The following is a 17,305-nucleotide window of genomic DNA, read 5'->3' on the forward strand; positions in this document are numbered from 1 at the left end:
CAGGTTTGGTTTTTAGCCACGATATGGAAGGAGCCTCCACTCTCCCTGTAACAAGCTACAAGTCATTTACAGTAGGTACTACTTCGTTGTGGCCGAGCTCACGCGTGATTCACGCGCCTTTTTAGTGGAGGATCAATTGTGTTTTCATGAGAAGCGTCAATGTGCCCAAACAACCACCAGGTGGCATCTGTGAGCAGGAGGATGACAACATGCAGCAGCAGGGAGCAGTGACCATGAACGAGGAATGGACAGAGTTGCCTGATTTATGTTTCTGTTCGTTGTTGCTTGAATACAAGAATGTAGCTAATAATACCTCACCCACTCCACACCTCATTCCAACTCCTTCCTTCAGCCTGTCGCTACAGGGTTCCTCCAACAAGGACAAACTTAGTGAAAAAAATCATTCATCTCATCCGCCATCAACATCATCAACAACTCACTATGAAGCCTTTTAAATGTCTTTTAAGGTCTTATTCTTTGTATTTTGTATTTATCTGTGATATTCCCATTTTATGTTTATCTGTTTTCGTTTTGCTTTTATGTTTAACTGTGGTCTATTTTTGTGCACACGTCAAAGACCCTAAAGACATCTGAGCCCTCAGCCACAGCTAAGCGGAGGCAGAAACAATTACGCACAACCTACAGAAGTTTCAACGTCCATACAAGCATTTAAGAAATGATTCTTATCAGTTCCATAATTCAGAGAGGACTTTTAATTCAACGAAAAAATGTATAAAGATCAGTTTTTAGGTTGAAGACACAACAGCAGCACGTATGTCCAGACGCTGATGTGTGTGTCAGCTGGGGCAGCGGGTCGGTGATCAATAAGACACATGAGAGCATTATGACTGATGTAGAGCAGCTCCCTCAGTAAGCAGAATCATCCGCTAGTATGCGTTCGAATCTCAGTATAGGTTGTAGCTTTAGTTAATGTGTTTTCTTTTCTCATCATCATTATGATCACATATGGCTCCAAGTTTGAGAAAATAGATGAGCAAATGAGCATTAATTCTCCGCCAGGCACTAGCTTTCCTGCTTGTGTACATATTTGTCTCAAACGGCTTATGACACGCGCCGTCCCTGCAGAGTGGCAGCTGATTTGAGAACCTAATGTGGGTTTACTATTGCGCATTTCCTTTTGCTGTTATAATAAATATTTGCTTAGGATTGACAATGGAAACAGGTAAAAACAAATGAAATCTAGCGAGTATAGGGCATATACTGGCATATCACGCAGACTAAACCACTGGATCAACCCCCCACCCCTACCGGCTTTCTTTCTGCTTGTAATGGTTGTTTATGTTCCACCTTCTCCGGTCTATTAAAAGTGTAGGAGCCATGTTTTATTTATTGCCATGTTATTTATTTATCACCTACAACACCAAACCGCTAGGCGGCAGTATTTCTTTTGTGGCTGACCTGAACCGGATATGGGCGGGGGTCAGGCAGGTACTTTAGATTTAACAGACAAACAGTTTTCAACTGTGCTAGAGTGAATTTTCAGTTTATTTTTATTTTGTTTGTGGCCTTATAAAGAAATTAAATAACGATTATTATATCAAACACAAAGGAAGTTTTCGTTGGTCATTTGCTCAAGTACATGTCAAAACAAACAATTCGCAACCAGTAGTGAACAAAGGAAGGACTAGTCACTACAATTAGGTCGAAAACTGCTTCGTTTGGAGGAAGAAAACCCGGACTCGATGCATCGTGATTCAGCGAGCCGGTAAAGTGAACGCTGCATTACGAAGGACATTTAAACTCTCCTGTCTCTCGGCTACTGGAGCTGCCGGGGCACCGCGCGTCGGAGCGGCTACCGGAACCGCCGGGAGGCGCAGTGGGCTTGGAGCTGCATCGGGTCGGAGCGGGCTACTGGAGCTACGCGTCGGACGTCAGATCATCAATGCCGGCCAACGCACCATTGGGGTATGTGTTTCAGCGCTGATCTCTATTAATGGCCATTGTAAATAGAGTGTGCAAACATAACGGTACAATATGCGTAAATCCAATGCATTGGTAGCAGACTCGCAGCTGCCTTGAATAAACTTTGCACGTCAGGGCGTGCGTTTGCATGCTAATAAATAAAGCGTTGACTTTTGGCCAACATGGCAGAAGAGGAGAAACCGGACAGACATTCTGGGAGTGAGACTGACTTTAATGTGGGTGGGGAGGTAAAAACCCAAACTCAAAAAAGGGAAAAGCGCGAGGTGAAATTAACAGCCAAAGCTTTATTGGAAAAAATAAGCAATTTAGAAAAAGAAAGAAAGGCTAAAATAAATAAACTGTCCAAACTAAAACAAACTATTGTTGTATTGATGGGAGATAAAGAATATGTAAATGAGGTTAAAGGTGAATTCAACAAGTTTGTGGGTTTGTCTGAAGAAATACGCCAAGTGCACAAGGTTTTGCTGGGTCTATTGCCTGATGATGATGCAACAAAGCATGATATATGGTTTTGTGCTAAAATGTTGAATGTCCATGATTTTATTGCTGGTACGATGAAGTGGTTGGCTGAAATTCAAAGTTGCCCAGCCTCTGTGGTTAATGACACTGAGGAAACCGAGGAACAGGTTCAAGGTGAAACTGCAGTTGACAATCATCGTGAAAAAAGTGAAACCCCAGCCGTGGGCAACAAGAAAACAGAAATTAAAGCTGCAGCCCATGATCAAGAGGAGGATGATGAAAATAAAAATGGAGTGGAGGCTCGAAATAAAGCTGCTGCTGGTGGTAATGAGGAGGAGATCAAGATTGAACTTCACGACAGCATTTCAAATGTTGCTTCAAAATCCTCCAGGAAGCCATCACGTCATAAAGGTTCCTCAACAGCCAGTTCCTCCTCTAGCAGCAAATCCTCCGCAGCTTCTGAGCGAATAAAAGCGGAGGCGCTAAGGGCTGGACTCTTGGCTCATGCTGCTGCTTTACAGAATAAACATGCTCTGGAGGACCAGGAACAGCTGTTAAAGAGACAAAAAAACAGTCAGCTTTACAAACAAACCAACTTGAACAATTCAATAGGATATACTCAACGATTCTCAGCTCAGTTCCTCTGCTGGTGAACTGATGCCACCACAACACCAATACAAGTCAATATATAAGTTAGACCTAGATTCTTATTTTCTTATCTTTTATTTATTTATTTTTTTTGGCCTCTTCTTTCTCTCTTTTGTGCATTCCTCTGGCCATGAACATTACTTTCTTCTATTCTTTTTTTTCCCCTTCCTTTAGACTCGATGTAATACAATTCCCCTCCCCCCCCCCCTTTTTTTTTTTCTCTCCCTTTCTTTCTTTCTCTCCTTCTTTGTTTTTTTTTATTTATTTATTTTTTTTTGTTGTTTGTTTTGTTTATTTCTGTTAGTTTGTTTGTTTATGTAGGCCACTTGCCTTTTTAAATCACATACAGGGATGTGAAAATGATAAATGTGCTGCCTGCTTTTTGAATTCCCATGCTATTTTTTTTGGTCCCGCTGTTATATGATTTAATGATTGATTCATATTTTTATTTTTTTTTTATGGAGTGCAGGCAGCATGTACACATGTACATGTTTTGTTTTGTATTGTTTTGTATTTGAAAATAAAAAAAATAAATAAAAAAAAAAAAGAGACAAAAAGAACAGCTTGAGTTGTTATGACCCCAGGGGTCATAATTTGTATGTTCTGTTCTGTTCTGTTTGTCTGTGATGTTGTCTCCCTCCTGCCAAGAGGAGGTGCTGTTTTCTGTTTGTGTCCAGAACACCCTTACAGGTGGAGGCTGCGGATTGGGGAAGCTGGAAGGCTGCTGATTGGTCAGATCTCAACGCTGGGACATTTAAAAGTGGAGCCTGGAGCAGACCTCGTCGCCTCGCTCTCTCTCTCTCTAAAGCACCTTGGCCGAATCATTGTGACTCCCATTGAAATTAGAAACATTCGATGTTCGTGGTTGCAAAGGGATTTAATATCTCTTTTGTATATATTGTAAATAGTTTTGTTAATATTATTCAGTCCAGTTTTATAGTAGGGGTGAGTAGCCTTTTTCTTTGTGCACCTTTTTCTCCTGTTTATGGTTAGGGAGTTAGGTAAGACAACCTGTCTTTTTGTTGGCTTTTGTTTTTGGTTAGGAAAGTAAGTTTTGAAAACCCAGATCGTTTTGTTTGTTGTTTTAGGTGAGGCTCACCCTGAAGTTGTATTTTTCGTTTGGGATAAATAAATTCCCTTATTTTGGACTGCATCCTTAGTTTTGTGTGTTATTCTTGGGAGTGGGAGAAAGAGAGGGAAGCCATATGTTATGTTCTGGTAAACCCTAGGCCGGGGCATAACAGAGTTGCTCACCAAGATAGCAGTCGCTAGTGCTAAGCTGGCGGTGCTACAGGCCAGCGGCAGCAGTAGAGGCAGCACCGCATCGAAACACTCTGATGGCATGGAGTCTTATTTCCGCGAAGGGGCTAAGCCTAAGACCAGGCCTGTCTTTCTCAATCCACACGCTTTCACAATTTGTGCCTCAGCCCTCACAGCAGCACGTGTCTCATCAATCACCACAAGGCTATGCTGAGCCATTATCAAAAAACGAGGTTGCATTTGATCAAAACACAGCTTACTATAATCAGCAGTTGGACCCCATAGCTTATCCAGGCAACACCATCTCAAAGCCTCTTGTGTCGCAAATATCTCAAGCTCTCTACAGCCTCATTTTGAGTTGCCTAAAAATCCAGCTGTCACACAAAGCATTCCATCTGTGCCATGTCAAACTCAAACTCAAGGAGACCTCTACAGTGTGTTGTAACAACAAAATGATATAACGGCTCTTCTTGTTCAAATGCAAACATCACAGTTACTGCCACACCGGGAAATTCCAACTTATGATGGAGATCCTCTGCAGTTCAATTCATTTACAAAGGCATTTGGGCACTGTGTGGAGGCAAAGACCAAGTGTAAAGGAGACTGTCTGTACTACCTTGAGCAGTACACAAGGGGGCAGCCAAGGGACATTGTGCGCAGCTGCCTTCACATGACCGCTGAAAAGGGATATGCTGTTGCCAAGCAGCTGCTTAAGGATCATTTCGGGAATGAATTTAACATAACAGCAGCCTACATGGAAAAAGTCACTGGCTGGCCAAGTATCAAGTCTGAGGATACCAAAGCACTGAAAGCTTATGGACTCTTCCTTTGTGAGTGCTGCAACGCTATGGAGGAGTTACGTTATTTGGAAGAGCTAAGCATGCCAGCTAACATGAGAATTCTGATTCAGAAGTTACCATATAAACTCTGAGACAAATGGAGGACAAGGGCAAGTGAAATTTGTGAGAGAACTGGTCAAAGAGCACGTTTCCCAGACATTGTTAATTTCATTGAGTGGCAGATCAGTGTTGTCTCAGATCCAGTCTTCGGTGATATATAGGACACACCACCTGTTAAAGGAATAACAGGGCCAAGTAAGTCTCAAATGAAATCACAATTTAAAAGAAATAGCTTTGCAACTCATGTTTCCATTAATGATAAATGCAAAGCAAGTGCTCACAATAATGGAGAAACTCACAAAAAAGATGCATCCAAGACAAACTCTCCCTCTTGTTTGTTATGCACGTGATGGTCATGTATTGGAACAATGTTATCAACTGGCTAAAAAATCACACAGAGAAAAATTAGACTTTCTAAAGGAGAAAGGTCTATGTTTTGGCTGCCTGAAGACAGGACACTTAAGCAGGAGTCGTGAAAAGTGCATCACTTGCAAACACTGCAGCCAAATGCATCCCAGTATTCTGCACATTGGGCAAAAGGAAAGGGAGAATCAGAAGGATACAGAGCAGCTGAAGAGGTCCTCTGAAAGCTGCACAACTTCCTCAGCTTGTGGTCATACAGGGGCTGGCCACCGCAATGGTATTCTTCCCATCTTACCTGTAAAAGTGAAGAGTTCAAAAGGAAATAAGGTTTATTGAAACATATGCCTTCCTGGACCCAGGAAGCACAGGCACATTCTGCTGTGAAAAACTCCTTCATGGGTTGAACACCCAAGGACGAAAGGCCAGGACTCATCTTCTTTTTCTCAGACTGGCAAAGGTTAAAGGTCGCAGTTGCTTCGATGAAAGGAGCTCTGCTGAAGCTGAGTAAAAAGAGGAAGGAGTTGCAGCTCGCTAGCGCAAGTGCTAATGGAGCACCAGTGAATGTGTTAAAGAAGATGCAAACATTCAGAAATTCACTTGGGAATCAAAGGGTGTTGCTGGAAGACCTCACAGAGGCTGAGACAGCCATAATTGCCTTCTGTCAACGAGAAAGATTCCCTGATGAAATTGCTGTACTAACCTCCAGCAATCCAGAGATACCCAGAAGTAGCAACATCCATAAACTGGATCCTGTTTTAGAAAACGGGCTTCTGCGTGTTGGGGGACGGCTGAGCAAGGCAGCTATCCCTGAGGACATAAATCATCCCCTCATCCTATCAAAAGACCAGCACATCTCTCACCATATCCTCTGTCATTTCCATTTACTGCTTGGTCATGGAGGCAGAAATCACGTACTTTCCACTTCGAGGAGAAAGTTCTGGATCACGAGTGGTGTTCTGGATCACGAGTGGTGTTTCTGCAGCAAGGAAGGTCATAGCAAGATGCCTGTTCTGCAAGCTTTATGGAGGAAAGATGGGTGAACAAAAATGGCTGACTTACCCGAGGAGAGAGTGGTCCCTGTGGCCAGTGGATGTGAAAAGAGGGCGCAACACTGTAAAAAGGTATGGAGTTGTGTTCACTTGTATGACAAGACAGATCTGTACACCAGGAGACGGTGGAAACAGGTTCAGTACATCTCCGATCTCTTTTGGAAACGGTGGATCCGAGAGTATTTACCATTACTGCAAGAGCGTCAAAAATGGACAAAGGAAAAAAGGAGTTTAATGCCTGGAGATGTTGTCATGGTGATGGACTCCACGTGGCAGCACCACGTGGGTCTTGGGTGCTTGGAAGAGTACTCAAAACCTTTCCAGATAAAAAGGGTTTGGTGCGTGTGGTTCGTCTCCAAACCAAAACAAATGTGATAGAAAGACCTGTAACAAAAATATGTCTATTATGTGAAGCCACAGTTTGACATATTCATATATTTTGAAAGAGATTCATTTATGTACGGCTCCTTTTAATTTATGTTTTTTAATTGCTTTGACATCTGCCAGACGCAATTAGGGGCTGGCGTGTAGGAGCCATGTTTTATTTATTGCCATGTTATTTATTTATCACCTACAACACCAAACTGCTTGGCGGCAGTATTTCTTTTGTGGCTGAACTGAACCGGATATGGGCGGGGGTCAGGCAGGTACTTTAGATTTACTCAGTGGTGTTACCAGGTGTTGTGAATAATGGAGCAAACAGTTTTCGACTGTGCTAGAGTGAATTTTCAGTTTATTTTTATTTGAATTATTGATAAGTTTGTGGCCTTATAAAGAAATTAAATAACGATTATTATATCAAACACAAAGGAAGTTTTCGTTGGTCATTTGCCATATTCAACCTTTAACACACTGCTAACTCCTAACCCCCATGCAATATTTTAATACACCCACTCTTACTCCAAACAAAGATTAAGCTTTCCACCATCTACACAAGACATCTCTCACCGATATAGTCCCTCCTGGAACTATAAAGAGGTGTCTGGCCCACAAGGTAGCCTTCTGGCCAAAAACCCTGGAGCACAGAGGACAGTTTAGTGTTTCATACTGTACACCAGGGGTCACCAACTATATTTGTCGGAGGGCCAGAATTTTTCCAGACAGACACCTTGGGGGCCGGACATTCAAATTAAATGATATAGAAATCACATTTTGGCCTAAAACATTATTGTTTCATGTTTATTGTTTAGGTATTTTAATTTTATTACAAAACTGAAGGCATTTTTAGCCTTTACCAGTCAGGCTCCTATCGCCTATACCACAGTCAACCACCAGCAGTAGTCTAGCCTACTCAACGTTTTATTTGATGTGCCGAGCATTATTTGTGACTTGTGTTTTGTTCTGTTACCACGGTATTTACCATGCTCCTTTAAGTTATGCCAGTCGGTTTGTCATGCAAGGACATGTGGAAAAATTATGTCAAAGAAGAACAGTATGTAAAACTAGAGAAGGCAAGTCCTGAAGAACTTGCGGTTGTGAATGCACCCTGCTGAGAAGCTGACGCCAAATGCGGATTGCCGGCATTGAAAACTTTGAATAATGTCCAGAATATCTAAAAACTGTGAAATAATTTAGGGTTTGTTGAAAAGCTAAGGCCAAACTGAATTGGTGGCTTGAATTTATTTGAAGTCTCGTCTGAAGACAATGAAGCTTCCTAATAGTTGGGTGAGAATGAAGGATTAAAAATAGAATATAAGCTGTGAGCCAAACAGGAGTATGAAGAGATGTTACAGTGAGAATGGATCAAATACTCTGAATGGGACTGAAACGTTAAATAAATGTCAATGTGTCAGTGATTGGGAACATTTCAATATTTAGATGGAGATTCTGGCTTGAATGAATGAAAAGATAATAGTTAAATATAGTTGAAATGTTGGGAAATATACTCTGTAATACACTGGGTGTAGTAAACTGACTCATTGATAAATCTGTCTCTCTATCTCGGTTGCCACAGTGACGGTAACCAGGGTGGTCGCGGCAACGGACTGTGGGAGTTGATTTAATAGTGATTTCTGCTGAGGTTCACCTCACATTAACATGCTTCTCCCTCCAAAACAGTAACTGCTATCACTCAAATAATGATATGGTCGAAACTATGAGAGTCTTGTCAACATTTAGTGAAATTTTTGTGTGTGTGTGGTCAAAAATGTGTCTTGTGGAGCAGTTCAGAAAAGTGGATGTGTTTGCCTGCCTCCAGATATTTTTCCTATCAATTACATGGGACTTGATGCGGCAGTTGGTCGGTGTTGCTTTCAGTTAAACGCCCACTGAGCCAAGAGTTTTTGTCCGATTGGCTCCAGAGAACCACTCTAGCGACCGGCACGAATTTTCCTACAAGCTGATTATTTTTCTGCTGGAGTGAAAATTGTGGATGCAAGCGCGAGTTGAAGACGAGATTTTCTGAATTTTTTTGAGGTGCTCCCCACTCTGTCAGTTGGCTCCTCCACTCTGGCTCTCAACATTCCACCCCATACACACCAATGCAAAAATCTGAAAGTGCCTGAAAAGTTACCGATGTTTGAACTGTGACTGTGCAAAAAGTATGAATGCTGTGAGAAAGATGAATACAGGCTTGAATGTAGACACATAGTTGAATATTTCAAAGTTTGAATGGAGTTTCTATCTGGAAGTGTGAATGATTAGCTGAGCTTTGAAAATGCTTGAAAAAGTGTGATCCACCCAATACACACCAATGCAAAAATCTGAAACGTTACCGATGTTTGAACTGCGACTGTGCAAAAAGTATGAATGCTGTGAGAAAGATGAATACAAGATTGAAAGTAGACAAATAGTGGAATATTTCAGAGTTTGAATGGAGTTTCTATCTTGAAGTGTGAATGACTAGATGAGTTTTGAAAATGCTTGAAAAAGTGTGAAATTTGAGATTTTTTGAACATTCCGTAATCTGCTTGAATGGGAAAAAATGGCCGGAAAACGCTGAATATCTCGGAAATTATGAATGATATGAATGAGAAAAATAGACGCGGTCGATTCCCAATTGAGATGAATATTTTGGTTTTTGAATGGAGTGAATACGTTGAAAAATGTTGAAGGAGTTAAGGGCCAAACTTTCTGACCCGGAAGATATAATAATAAAAAAAAGAATAAAAATAAAGAATTCCGTGCGTAGAAGAACATATGTTGTGAATGCCTCCTGCATTCACAACCAACAATAAATGTTAAACAGTGCGGTGAGTTTGTCCTCCTTTTGGAACATAAACAGACTGAGAGTCATAAAAGGTGGGGATTTCTGATGTCAGGCTTAGGGGTTTTACAAAAATGGAGGACCCAAATGCAGACACACAGGAGGCAGGATAAGGGGGAAACAAAAGGCAAGCTTTTAATAACAAGCTGAATACAAACAAAATGAGCAATACAAAGCAACTAAAAATGCGTCACGAGGACAAAAACAAAGTAGCAACTAAACACTAAAACAAAGTGTAAACAAAAGCAAAGTACAAACCAAAAGATAAACCAGACACCAGAGACACGGACACAGGCTAACAGAGGCTAACACGGAGAAAAGTCGGGAATGGGAAATCACAGAACTTCACGGGGGGGATGAAACGGACTCACGAAGACGAGGGAGGACAAAGACTAAATACCGACAACACTAATGAGGGGATGAGAAACAGGTGGAGTGAGGAGGGACACGGACAGGTGAAGGAATCAACGGAAAAACACACAGGAGGAACTGTCAAGCATAACGCGACACACAAGGGCAAAACTTCAAAGTAAAACAGGAAACAAACAAACAGACACTGAACCATGACATCTGATAGTTTTTTCAGTCTCAGTTGTTTTTTCTGTTGCTTTAATAGCGGGGACCACGCAATATTTTCTCCTCACAATTTTGGAATCCAGTCACGGGCCGGATTGGAAGGTTCAGTGGGCCGGATCCGGCCCACGGGCCGACAGTTGATGATCACTGCTGCACACAATGACTTAACTAAATGCACACACTTATGGCAATATATTCTACACATGTAAGCCACAGTAATTATGGCACATGTTCAGGATCCTGACTATCTCCCTTTCAGGCGGAGCTGGTGTGATGTGTAAACAATGTTGTGTGTAAATCCAAAAAGTGCAAATATCTCTACCGAAGTGCAAGTGCCATTATTCATGTGCATTGTTAAGTTGATTGTGCACATATGTATAAAAAATTATTGTAAAATATTTCCAAAACAAATCTGTCCCAAGTAAAAAATGTTTTATTAGTATTTAAATCAAATCAAATCAAATTGTATTTGTATAGCCCAAATTCACAAATCACAGTTTGCCTCAGAGGGCTTTACAATCTGTACAGAGATGACACCCTCTGTCCTTCAACCCTCGATTCGAGTGAGGAAAAACTTGCCCCAAAAAAAAGCCCTTTTAACAGGGGGAAAAAAAAATGCGGATGAAACCTCAGGAAGAGCCACAGAGGAGGGATCCCTCTCCCAGGACGGACAGACGTGCAATAGATGTCGCATGTACAGAGCAGATCAACGAGATCACAATGTATACAATTATAATGGATGGTTGACAGGAATGAAAGTACATAAAGAGGTAAGATTAGATTACAGTCTGCAAAACTGAGAAAAATAGTTTGTAAGAGCCAAGTGAGAGTATAACATATGTAACTGCATGCTGACTGTTGTTTCTTACTTTCTTTAAATAGAGAATGCTTTGACATTACATAAGTAAAATGTGCATTTCTTAATTAATTAATTTTAGCTTGTATTTTTCTATTTTATTATTCATCTTTATTATTTATTGCGTTGTAGTTTATACTTGCATCATCATCAGTATGCTCTGCTGCAGATTGCATAATTCCAGGCCATCAGACTGAGACGGTTCAAACCGTAATAAAAGGTCGTGATGATGAAAAGGATATTGAACATCAGTCAAGGTGAGACCGAGACCCTGGTGACACACATCACCGAAACTATCACATGCATGGTAAATAACTCCACTTTTACACTGCAGTGGCACTGGGAGTGAAAATGCAGTATGGAATACAAAGATTAGCAATTAACAGTGGTTACAGCTGGAGGTGTCCTGAGAACAGTTTTACAGGCTTCTCTTTTACTATTGCGGTCTATGGGAAAAATGCTTTCTGGGCCCCATGGGATTTTTTGTTGCAATACCGCGAGTGGCCACTGGGAAAATTCGGCGTGTCTGCTGCGAGGCGGTGCCATATCCAGGTCTTATAATAGATCCATGGGTACAACGCAGGCTGTTGAAGGTCTGAGGATGCTACTGAGTGAATGTGAAGTCTGTGGTGTTAAATCTGTAGGATGAGTTAGTTAAAGTACGAGGCATAGACATTGGGTCCGAATGGGAAAAGCCATAAGGGGGTCATCTAAATTGACGGTACACTACACGCACCAGGTATATCAGAGGCGAAAGCTTTTCACAACTTTTCATCATCATGGTATGTAGATGATATTTAGTGAGTGTGAAGTCTGTGGCGTTAAATTTGTAGGACAGTGGTTCTCAATTATTTTCTGTCATGCCCCCCCAGAGGACAGAATTTTTTTCACGTCCCCCCGAATTGAAATACTATTGATAATATTTATTTATTTATCTGTATAAACCACTGTATGAGTTGCTGGCACCAGCATTCTGCATACAATCACCTTATTATCAAAATAGATTTAAAAAAATGAGCTGAGTTAATATCTTCAACAACATAAAACAATTTCCAAGTTTAGTTTATTAACTCAATTTGTAACATTTAAACAAGACTGTGTGATTCTCAAAACAGAGAAAAAAGCGCAAATGATTCACTGGGATGTGCATTTTTATAGACTTAACACAGTAACATTCAAAACTTTAAACTGTAAACATTGGTCACTTGTCAGCTTCATCAGCTTATTCCTTTTCAAAAGGACTTTTACATTTTTTTGGTGCAAAATTTGCAACAATTTTGCTTTTTTTTAAACTTTATTTTACTTTGACTTTATTTTGTTTACTGATGCCGCACTGACAAAATGTTGATCTAAACATGTACACACTATCATCATATGGATGCAGTGTTAATGTGTTGTCATTGGGATCCTGACCCACCAAACATCCTGGAAAATGACAAAGTTGCGTTTTTCTCTTAATTACATAATTACATCATCACCATCAGTGAACGGGACCCTGTCTGACTCTGTCACTCGCAGGGAGGGATGCTGTTTTATGGGGGAAAGATCACAAGTCTCAGTCAGTAGGGCTGACTTAGCAGTGATTTTCTTTCACCGCATCAAACACGTGCTGAGTTAAAGTTCTTTGCCGGGGACAGGCGCTGTTTTTCGGGCAGAAATGTGACGAAGGGTCGGTAGGACCGACAGGCTGACAGACACTTCTCCACATATAACTGCTGTATTTTTTTCCTCATAAGTTGCCAAAAACATGACCAGTTACCACGTTACTGTTGTTTGGTCCTGTAACATTGCTTTGTGGGACATTTCTCTATATTTTATTGAGTGTTGGACCTGTTTAGTTGTCACACAGTGAACACCATCAGATCGACAACCCCCCACTCCCCGCCACCGGCTTATCTGCTCACACTGGTTCGGTTTGCCAATACTGTGCCTCTAATACCTCTGGAGGAGCATCAGAGGGGGAGGGAAATTTCACCCTTCGCCGCATCTGAAACTTTCACACAGAGGCAGATGTGGAGAATTGGCGCAGGATCCCCGCATGCAAATGGAAGTGTGAATGGGGCTACTGACAATGAAAGTGAAAAATGAAAATGAAATGAAAGTCCCGCACTACTGAGCTTTCGTGCTGCGCATGAGGGCAGTTGTGGTTGCGAAATAACGTACTCATGGGTAAGAAGCTACATGCCAAATTTGGTGAGTCTGCGAACATCTAAAGTCCCGAAAACAGCGTTGGAAAAATGAAAATCGCAGCACAACATTCAGAATCAGAATCAGAATCCTTTTTATTGTCATTGCACAGTGTACAACGAAATTTTAGCAGCATCCGAGTATTCCACACAAATATAAAATAAAGTAAAAAGTACAAGTAGTAGTAAAAAGTACAAGTAGTGCAAATATAAGTATAAAAATATAAATAAAGTAAATAAAGTGTGCAGTGTTGCAGGTATGTACAGTCTTTACAAATATTGCACACTGTCCTTGGGTGGTGTTTTGATGAACCTGTGGCACCTGCCAGAGGGTAACAGGTCAAACAGGTGATGTGCTGGATGGGTGCTGTCTCTTGTGATTGCCTCAGCTAAGCTGAGGCAGCAGTAGTTGTAAATGTCTTTGAGGGAAGGAAGGGGGCAACCGATGATCCTCTGTGCTGTCATGACCACTCTCTAGAGACTCTTCCTATCTGCCCCTGTGCAGTGGGAGAACCACACCGTCATGCAGTAGGTCAAGATGCTCTCGATGGTAGAGCGGTAGAAAGTCACCAGCAGCTTCTCGCAGATGTTGCTTCTCCTGAGCACTCTCAGGAAGTGCAGATGCTGCTGTGCCTTCTTGATGACAGCTGAGGTGTTTGCAGACCAGGAAAGGTTAGCTGAGATCATGGTGCCCAGGAAGGTGAAGGTATGGGCCCTCTCCACGCAGTCGCCGTGTATGTAGAGGGGAGATGGATCTGTCCTGTGTTTCCTGAAGTCCAGGATGATTTCTTTGGTCTTCGTGGTGTTCAGAGACAGGTTGTTCACTGAGCACCACTCAGACAGTTTCAGGACCTCGTCCCTGTAGGCAGACTCATCTCCCCCCGTGATCAGTCCCACCACCGTCGTGTCGTCTGCGAACTTAACGATGATGTTACTGGAGTGGGCGGGTCTACAGTTTGTGGTGTAGAGGGTGTAGAGCAGCGGGCTTAGCACACACCCTTGTGGGGAGCCCGTGCTCAGTGTCCGGGTGGAGGAGAGGTGGTGTCTCAGTTTGACTGTCTGGGGTCGGTTTGTGAGGAAGTCCTTAATCCAGGAGCAGGTGAGTGGGTGCAGTCCCAGGTCAGACAGTTTGCTGGTCAGGATGTCAGGGATGATAGTGTTGAATGTCGAGCTGTAGTTAATGAAGAGCATCCTGACGTAGCTCTCCCGGTGTTCCAGGTGGCTCAGCGCGGTGTGGAGTGTGATGGCTATTGCATCCTCTGTTGACCTGTTCGCTCTGTAGCGAACTGGTGACTGGTGAGGGTCGAAGGAGGGGGGGAGGCAGGTCTTGATGTGGTTTAGGACCAGAGTGAGTGCAACTGGGCGGTAGTCCTTGAGGCTGACGGTGGTTGATTTCTTCGGTACTGGGATGATGGTAGCAGACTTCAGGCAAGCTGGGATGGTGGACTGTGTCAGGGAGAGGTTGAAGATTGTGGTGAAGACCTGTGAGAGTTGTGCAGTGCAGGCCCTGAGCACCTTCCCCGGAACACTGTCAGATCCAGAAGCTTTCCTGGTTGTTCATCCTGCTTAGCATCCGTTCCACCTCCTGTGCCTGCACAGTCAGTGGTTGGGAGCTGGAAGCTGGATGGGGCTGGGGTGGTGTGGCTGCAGACTGTTGGGCAGGGCCGACTTCCTGTTGCTGCAAAAATTCCAATAAAAATAATTCCGCCTAAATCCTTGAGACCCATCAGTCATGTAAATTTCATGACAATACGAGAATGTTTTCGCGGGGACAAAACAACGTTAGGTGGCGCTATGGAGTCCCCTCGCCACCCCACCCCCAATCATGTCGAACACATCTGATGTATGTTCCAAGTTTGGTGAGTTTTTGGGTATGTTCAGTAGGGGTGTCAATGTTTACAATTTTTTCTACACGTGTACACAGGGCTTCTAACCAACGTGTACCCGATTACACGTCGGAGATTTTCTATCGCATATTTCTATCTTTCTATCGCAGTTGCGCTACATTACCACTAGAGGGTTCTGTCTCCATTCAACCGCCTCCTAATCCCATTAAATCAAAGCCATTCCAGTAGTTATCAGACAAAAACGTTCATTCAACGTTACTTCAAATAGGTACTAAATTAAAGCCAACAAAGCAGATGAATCACAGAGCTTCATTTAACATTTTAAGGCTTAGGCCTACATGACAGAAAGTAAAATGAGTTGAAAATAAAATCATCTATCATTTTGACAGACAAGAAAACGTGAGTGAAAGCTGAAAAAGGTTTAACCTTCTTTTTTAATCATTGTTTTAACTATTTCTCACAGTTGTACAATTTGTTTTTAAACTTATAGTTCAAACTGCATCCCTCTCTCGCAACGGGAGCTGCGTCTGAATTTTAATATACGTCTCATAGAAAAAGTAATCTGGAATTGGCGATAGAAAGAAACTAAAAAAGAAGCCAAAGTATGCTTAAGTGAGAGGAAAAAACTTCCCCTTTATATCCACAAAGCTAAAAAAGTAGAGGGGGAATCTCACAATTATTCACTAAAACTGTCGGAGAAAAAAAAAATGTTTTCCTCCTCTTTAGACGCGAGGATATGTGATCAGGTCGTAAAAAGCTGACACAGAACACCAACCAACAATATAATGTACAACAACACGTAACAATAAAAGCTAAAATAACAAGCCATTAACAGTTTTTGTTTTCAGCAGGACGACATTTGCGCATGGAGAAGATGATGAGTGCCGCGCTCTTCTCAAGTCCTCTGCAGCCTATTCTACACAGCAGCTGTCTTGCCTTTAAGTGGTCTTGCTGGTCTGAAAAACACAAATGGCTGTGGCCACGGGTTTTTTTATACTATATCAACGTAACATTGTGCCCCATGCATCTATTATGTATGCGTGATAACTGCACTAGTGGGAACATTTAATTGTATAGTTAGTTAATGTTATTATCTGAAGCTTTCAGGCAACATTATCACCCCTAAAAATACTATAGGCCTATATATTGGTGAGAAATAAATGAGGAGGAGGAAAAATGACGTGTAAACGGTTATTGATTTTTCTAAACGGTTATGATTTATTATCTGTGTACCCGTTTACACGTGTAGATGTTGACACCCCTAATGTTCAGGCCGCCTAATATGCAATCTTGGGGATGGGAGAATTAGATTCGTGCTCGGGCCCTACTATTATTACGAGGGAGCTTGGTTTTCCCGGTAAAAAGTCTGGAAACGTGCAGACTGGAGACAGAGACTATGCGAACAGTGTCCAAGAGTTTGTCTTGGAGACAAACACAGCTTTCGCTAGCTGTTTTTAGATATTACCTGTTGCAGGTCAGTGGGGGATGGGAGCTGGGTGGTTGTGTTGGGGAGTGGGGAGTCTCTCATGTAATGGTGGACAACACACAAATTCCTGAGTGTTGACTTATTAAGCTTATACAACCAGTTGAACGACAGCATCTCAGCGAGCCATAGCGATACATCCACCGTAAACATTCGCACATGCTACCGCTAGCGTAAGCGGCATCCTCTCCCTGAGAGGCGCATGTAGCAGGCAAGGCAGGCGTTGAAAGACGGAGCTCATTAGCATTTAAAGGTGCAGGCACAGAAACAGCTTGTTCTCAGTAGAGCTCAGTAAAACTCACTTGAACGACTTTTAGACAGCTGAAATTCAGGACATTTCGAACACAGTGTTGTTGGAGCTCTGACAGCTGTGTGAAATTAATGAAAAACAGTATAATATGGGACCTTTAATGAAAAAAAAGCCAACCCACGCAAAGCTCACCCAGCCCGTTTGGCAACTGGATCGTGGGAGAGCAGCAATCCAGTGATCCTTTTTTTTTGTTCCTGTTGGATTCCTCCTGTGGAGATCA

This window comes from Pagrus pagrus (assembly GCF_965226575.1).
Source record: "Pagrus pagrus genome assembly, chromosome: 16".
Classification (NCBI taxonomy): domain Eukaryota; kingdom Metazoa; phylum Chordata; class Actinopteri; order Spariformes; family Sparidae; genus Pagrus; species Pagrus pagrus.